Source organism: Mytilus edulis, chromosome 10 (genome assembly GCF_963676685.1).
Source record: "Mytilus edulis chromosome 10, xbMytEdul2.2, whole genome shotgun sequence".
Classification (NCBI taxonomy): Eukaryota; Metazoa; Mollusca; class Bivalvia; order Mytilida; family Mytilidae; genus Mytilus; species Mytilus edulis.
This window is the reverse complement of record NC_092353.1, coordinates 80,614,615-80,621,175: the sequence shown is the minus strand read 5'-3', so window position 1 is coordinate 80,621,175 and position 6,561 is coordinate 80,614,615.

Below are 6,561 nucleotides of genomic sequence, written 5' to 3'. Positions count from 1 at the left end.
CGTGATGGCTAACAATTTAACTATATCTTAACTATATCATAACTTTATTACTTTTCAATGGGATTCGCCTTGAGATATATCCTTGAGTGAAAAATGAATTATATTTTTAATACAATACTTAACATTTACGAGAAAGTTAAGTTGTTTAAAATTCGTTTTCAAATACGGTATATTTAAATAATCAAAGAAAGGACATATCATAATTAGTGTTTACTTTAGATGTCTTTTTTATTTATTTAAAATTTCTAAAGTTTAGAAAATTGAGAATTAATTTGCAGTTTAAAGATGATAAGATCCTACCCCCTGACAAGTAAAACTTCGAACTGTTAGATGAGAATCGGAATAATTGACATAATGGCTGTTATTAGCTGTAATAATATTGGTTTTTGTCATGTTAAGAGTGAAGGGACGTATACTTTAGTGTGAAAAATTGATACAACACTGATATCATTTATATAAAGTGTTCAACTTGCACATTGATGAAATACTTTTCTGCAATTTTCGAACACAAATATAATTTGATAATTCTTTTGATCCGGACTTATCCGAAGTGACTTGATGTAATTTTTTTAAACGCCGTATAATTTGCTGGTATTTTCACATTATCACTGTTGCTTTTATTTTAAAACGATACCAAGATACGGAAATCTAGTAATTCTTCAATTAAAAACACAATAAGATGAAAAAGATAACATAAGCCTTGCAATATCAGAGACCAGGATAAATTAACTAGATATATACATTCGATGAGAATGCATTGAAACCGTTAACGGTAAAGCAAATCGAAAAGAAAATTAGGAGACAACAAAACAATAGAATAAAACTATAAGCCGACGAGACAACAACCTAGCGACGAAAATGCCAAAGATATTTATAGGTCAACATAGCAGTGGTGAATGAGGAGGAAAATAGTACATAGATTAACTTTCGATACACTTGAACACTGAATTTAGTTTGTCTTCACCACCTGAAAATGCACCGGAAATAGTTGCCACTGGACTTTAAACAAGCTACAATTAATCTCTTATTCTTTTCTTTTTTTTTGGGGGGGGGGGGGGGGGGGGGTTAGATTATTAATAAAAAAAAAAAATTAGAAATATACTTAAATTTATTTTAATGATTTTCAAGTGAGCTTGTGGTCATACGATTTGATTAAGAGGTTTTTTTGCCAAAGCATTGTAAGTTTATTTCCGACTTATGAGTTTGAATGTCCCTTTGGTTTCTTTCAACGCTCTTTTACATTGTGCGAATTGTGCTATCATATGACGATATATATATATATATATATATAAAAATTTGCGAAAGCAAATTTACAGATCTAACATTGTTGGGTTGATGTTTAGACGAGTTGTATATACATTATGTACACAGCCATGTATCACCATCATTAATGATGGCGATCCGATGGATACATCTGTTGTAGGGTTGTCACTGACTCAGACGTACTTATGAATATAATTATTTTCTGTGACTGTATCTTACATTAATTTGTAGGATCCTTTACTATAGATAATTTAGCTGATCTGTAACAATAACATCTTCATGCCTTATATATCATGTACTGTAGTACGCCGCTAGATTAAAACTGACGTGGAAAGGTAACATATGGCCACCGAAAGCTCTTTTTTTGAGAGCCCAGGTGGTCGTGTGGTCTAGCGGGACGGCTGCAGTGCAGGCGATTTGGTGTCACGATATCACAGTAGCATGGGTTCGAATCCCGGCGAGGGAAGAACCAAAAATTTGCGAAAGCAAATTTACAGATCTAACATTGTTGGGTTGATGTTTACTAGACCCAACAATGTTAGATATATATATATATATATATATATATAGTATGAATTATATATATATAGTATGACTTACATATCCCTACAATGCAAAACTATACATGCGGACACAATGTCATAATAAAATAGAAACAAAATCAAATACACACCTTGGAACAAAAATAACGAAATATTTTCTCTGAAAAAGTGCTATGATGGGATTTGAATTGTATATATAGCTTATAAAAATATCTTCTCGTGTGCTTTGTTTAAAATTATTCTGTAATGTTGGGTATTTTTCTTTACAAAATGTGATGAATGCTATAGTTAAACAGATGCAGGGTAACTGTTTAAATCACCACAGATAAATTCATTGCCACAAACAAATGGACCAGGACCCCATATGTTAAGATTGGCGACGATAAACCCACAAGTGAAAAACTAGAAGTATTTATCTATTTTAAAGGATGAACAACTGTCAGTGTTTTAACCAACATCCTATAGGGATGTATGTCACGATAAAATTGTTTCGTTTATTCAAAACATTGATACAAATTTCTCTTTTGAAAGTTACATGGTATTCGTTTCACGATAAACCCCAAGTAAAACAAAGTCACTTTCCACATCGATTCGTTTTCTTTGTTTTAGTCCGTAAGATAACTCTCCGCTTCACCTTCGCTTAAATATACTTTTTATATAGTTGTTAAATATGATACTTTAGGTTTCGCTGAAACAATATATTTGTTTCAGTGTTTATTTGTTATCAGATTCTGTCCTATAAATATGATACATCAGGAGACAAGAATAAAAGACAGATTTCTGTAAATATGATAAATGGTGAAATGATTAGAATCGACAAAATATGATACAAAAAAGTTTCTATGCTCCGATGATGCTTTAAAAAAACCAGCTAACAATACATTGATTTTCCAATAAAGAATGTACGGCGTCTTTAAGGGAAAAATGATAGTTCATTTCAAATCGACTTAAATGTATTCACGTATAAGAGAAAACTGTTTACAAAAACTCAAAGCTGTTGGAACATGTACTTTTAAACATAGTAAACGTATTGATGAATGCTCCATTCACATATATATTTTTTTGGGGTGGGGTGGGGGGAATAAGAAGTTTATTCTGAGAAATTAGCGTATGTTGTATTTGTGTACAAATTTGGCCATGAAACAGCAAAACAACAGACCCCAACCAAAAATGTGTTACAATGGAGAATTATTTGATCAAACATGTTTAACCTCGCCACATTTTGTATGCGCCTGTCCTAAGCCAGGAGTCTGTAATTCAGTGGTTGTCACGATTTGTTGCTGTATATCAGATTGTTTTTTTCCGGCGTTCATTGTTTTGTATATATGCTCGTTTTCTCGTTTGAAACCATTGTTTTACATACGTGTCATGTTAGGGCCTTTTACAGCTGATTATGCGGTATTGGGTTTTGCTCATTGTTGAAGGCCGTACGATGACCAGTAGTTGTTAATTTCTGTGTCATTTGGTCTGTAGTGGATATATGTCTCATTTTGAATTATACCACATTTCCTTTTTTCCATACAGCATAATACTCTTTAAACAGGAAAGATACGGACATGACATTTTCAATTGAAATTTTCTGATACAGAACAAAACTCGTTTGTATTGAATTGCGTGATGACAATTGCAATCTTATACTGTGTTGTTGAGAGATGGCTAAATACAAAACCGTCCTAAATTACAATCAAAACAGTCGTTATTACTGAAAGCTTAATATACTGCCAAGCGGAGCTACTCGAAAATTCTTTTTGGCGCTTTTATGCCCCAAAAATTATATACTTTCCAACTGAAAGGGCATGGTCCCTCTACGTCTCCCCTGTATTCACTACTTTATTGTTTTCATACTTATAAGTGACTCTCATAAAATTTATCATGCAGCCCATCGTCACATATGTTTTTACTCTTATATTTGTCACAAACTTATAATTTAGAGTTTATATGACAATAAGTATTTGAATTTGAATTGTCGCATTGGTCAACTTTAGAAGACACATAATAATATTATTTGGTAGATTATCTGAAGACATGTAGTTGTAATATTTGGTAGAATATCTGAAGACATGTGATTGTAATATTTGGTAGAATATCTGAAGACATATAATTGTAATATTTGGTAGAATACCTGAAGACATGTAATTGTAATATTTAGTAGAATATCCGAAGACATGTAATTGTAATATTTGATAGAATATCTGGAGGCACATAATTGTAATATTTGGCAGATTATATGAAAACACATAATTGTAATATTTGGTAGAATATCTGAAGACACATCCTTGTAATATAATATTTGGTAGGTTAATTGTAATTTTTGGTAGAAAACCTCAAGACACATAATTGTAATATCTAGTAGAATATCTGAAGACATATCATTGTAATATTTGGTAGAATATCTAAAGACGCATACTTGTAATATTTGATAGAATATATGGAGACACATAAATCACGTAATATTTGGTATATTGTCTGAAGACATATAATTGTAACATTTGATAGAATATCAGCTGAAGACACATAAATGTAATATTTGGTAGGTTATACATGTATGAAGACGCATAATTGTAACATTTGATAGAATATCTGAAGACACATAATTGTAATATTGGGTAGAATAGCCGAAGACCCATTATTGTAATAATTGGTAGAATATCTAAAGACACATAATTGTACTAAATTGGTAGAATATCTAAAGACACATAAATGTAATAATTGGTAGAATATATGAAGACACATACATTTTATAGGGTCGAAACATTTTAATAACGATATAATAAAGATTTTTTACTTCCAAAGACCAGTGCAACATGACATACAAGTGGCCATCTGACACGCTATGTGTTATTTTTTTTTCAAAGTCACATCACACCTGTTTATTTTCTAATTTTTTTTTCAAAAACCGAAGAAATGAAATTCACAATAACAATATTTCACATATGAAATTGATAAATTTCTAATTTCGCCACCAAAAATAAATTGATGATCGAATCTCATTTTACCAAAATCAAACATTTGCAATTAATTTTTTGTTTCAATTGTGACATTTCTCATAACTCGAAAGAGATAACAGTCGCTTCTTTCTATATTAATTCAGAACCACGTGTGTCGATGTCTGTTGCTGTCATTGCTTTTCCATCTCCGTGTCGTCTGCCTTTAGTTTATGATTTTGTCCTAGAACTGCGCATGTTTAACGGTCATCATTCAAAATTTCAAATTCTTGCTTCACAATGCCGACCATTTGACATTAATTGAAATAAGAAAATGATATAAATTGTAACTGATATTGAAAACTGATACAAAAAGCACTTAAAATGATTTTATTTTTCACCTTGGAGGATATTGAAAATCGCAGGTTCGTCCAGGTGAGTATAAACGGGAGAAGTGTTGTCATGCTTTGTCAAGGTTTGGTTACCTATCAAAGTGTTTTCTATTGCAGACTTAGTTTCCGTGGCATAAATGAGGGTGTGGTTGGGTCACCTTTTTTTCTTTTCTTTATTCTTTAATTATCCAAACAATTTTTCAATATTATTGTCTTCTTTTGTCCCCCATCTCTTTCAATATTTCTGCACCTCTTATTCTCTTGGTATTTTTTTTTGCCATTTTTCTGTTCTTTATTTTTTACTCATTTAATTCTGCACTTGATATAGATCATAAGAAGATGTTGTCACACGAGTGCAAACTCTCCATCCAAGTCACAATTTATAAAAATAAACCAGTACAGGTCAAAGTACGGTCTTCAACACGGAGCCTTTGCTCACACCGAACAGCAAGCTATAAAGAGCACACCAAATTACTAGTGTAAATACATTCAAACGGGAAAACCAACAGTCGAATCTATATGAAAAACGAGAAAATTGTTCAAGTCCATTATTGTCTATTCTAACCCCATCAAGACCCCCATGAATGGATATTAGCGATTGGTCGATAGTTTGGAGGGTAAATGGAAAGATTGTTTAAGTTAGAAAGGTGAACATTTGACTCAGAATCACACAATATGATAGATAGAATAACATGCAAGGTGCAATAATGACACAGCAATGGCTAGCTGACATCATCGGCTGCATAATAAACCTAGTTTTTTAAACAATGGTTTATTAGAGCAAATTAATCACGGGATATTGCTTTTTGAAATATTAATGCACATGCAATAAGAATTTTTGCGTTCAAAAACATTGCAAATCCAATAAATTTAAAGATTAAGTGACGGTCATTTGATATTCTATTAGAAGGAAGTTTTTTTCTAACTGAATATGCATCTTCATCTCTTGCGATGCTTACTTTCTATTTTGTAATAATTTGATTTTAGATGTATCACGTTATCTAATCGGCTGACAGTTTTTTTGTCTATCAGCTCATTGACACACTTTTCAGTGTCATGTGCCCGTGGCGTCATCAACATTTTGTGCATGAAAAAATTATTACTTATTCTTTAACATCTCCTGCAAACGGCAGTATTGTTTGCCGCAAAATACTTATATTCGTTCAGTCTTGGACAAGATTATTAATTTAAAGGTCTAACATGACCAGAATATTCATTTTCACCTTTTACCTTAATTTATGATACATCACATCCCTTATTTTCATTTATTTGGTACCTAAATGTATACTTAATAAAATAATATTTATAGAATATATAAATGAAAAAGTCGACAACAGACGATTTTAATCATCAGTATCTTCACCCAATCTACAGTGAGTTCACATTGAAGCTTCAACAGTGATGCCATAAGATCTGATAGCGATATCATATAGAACAAAA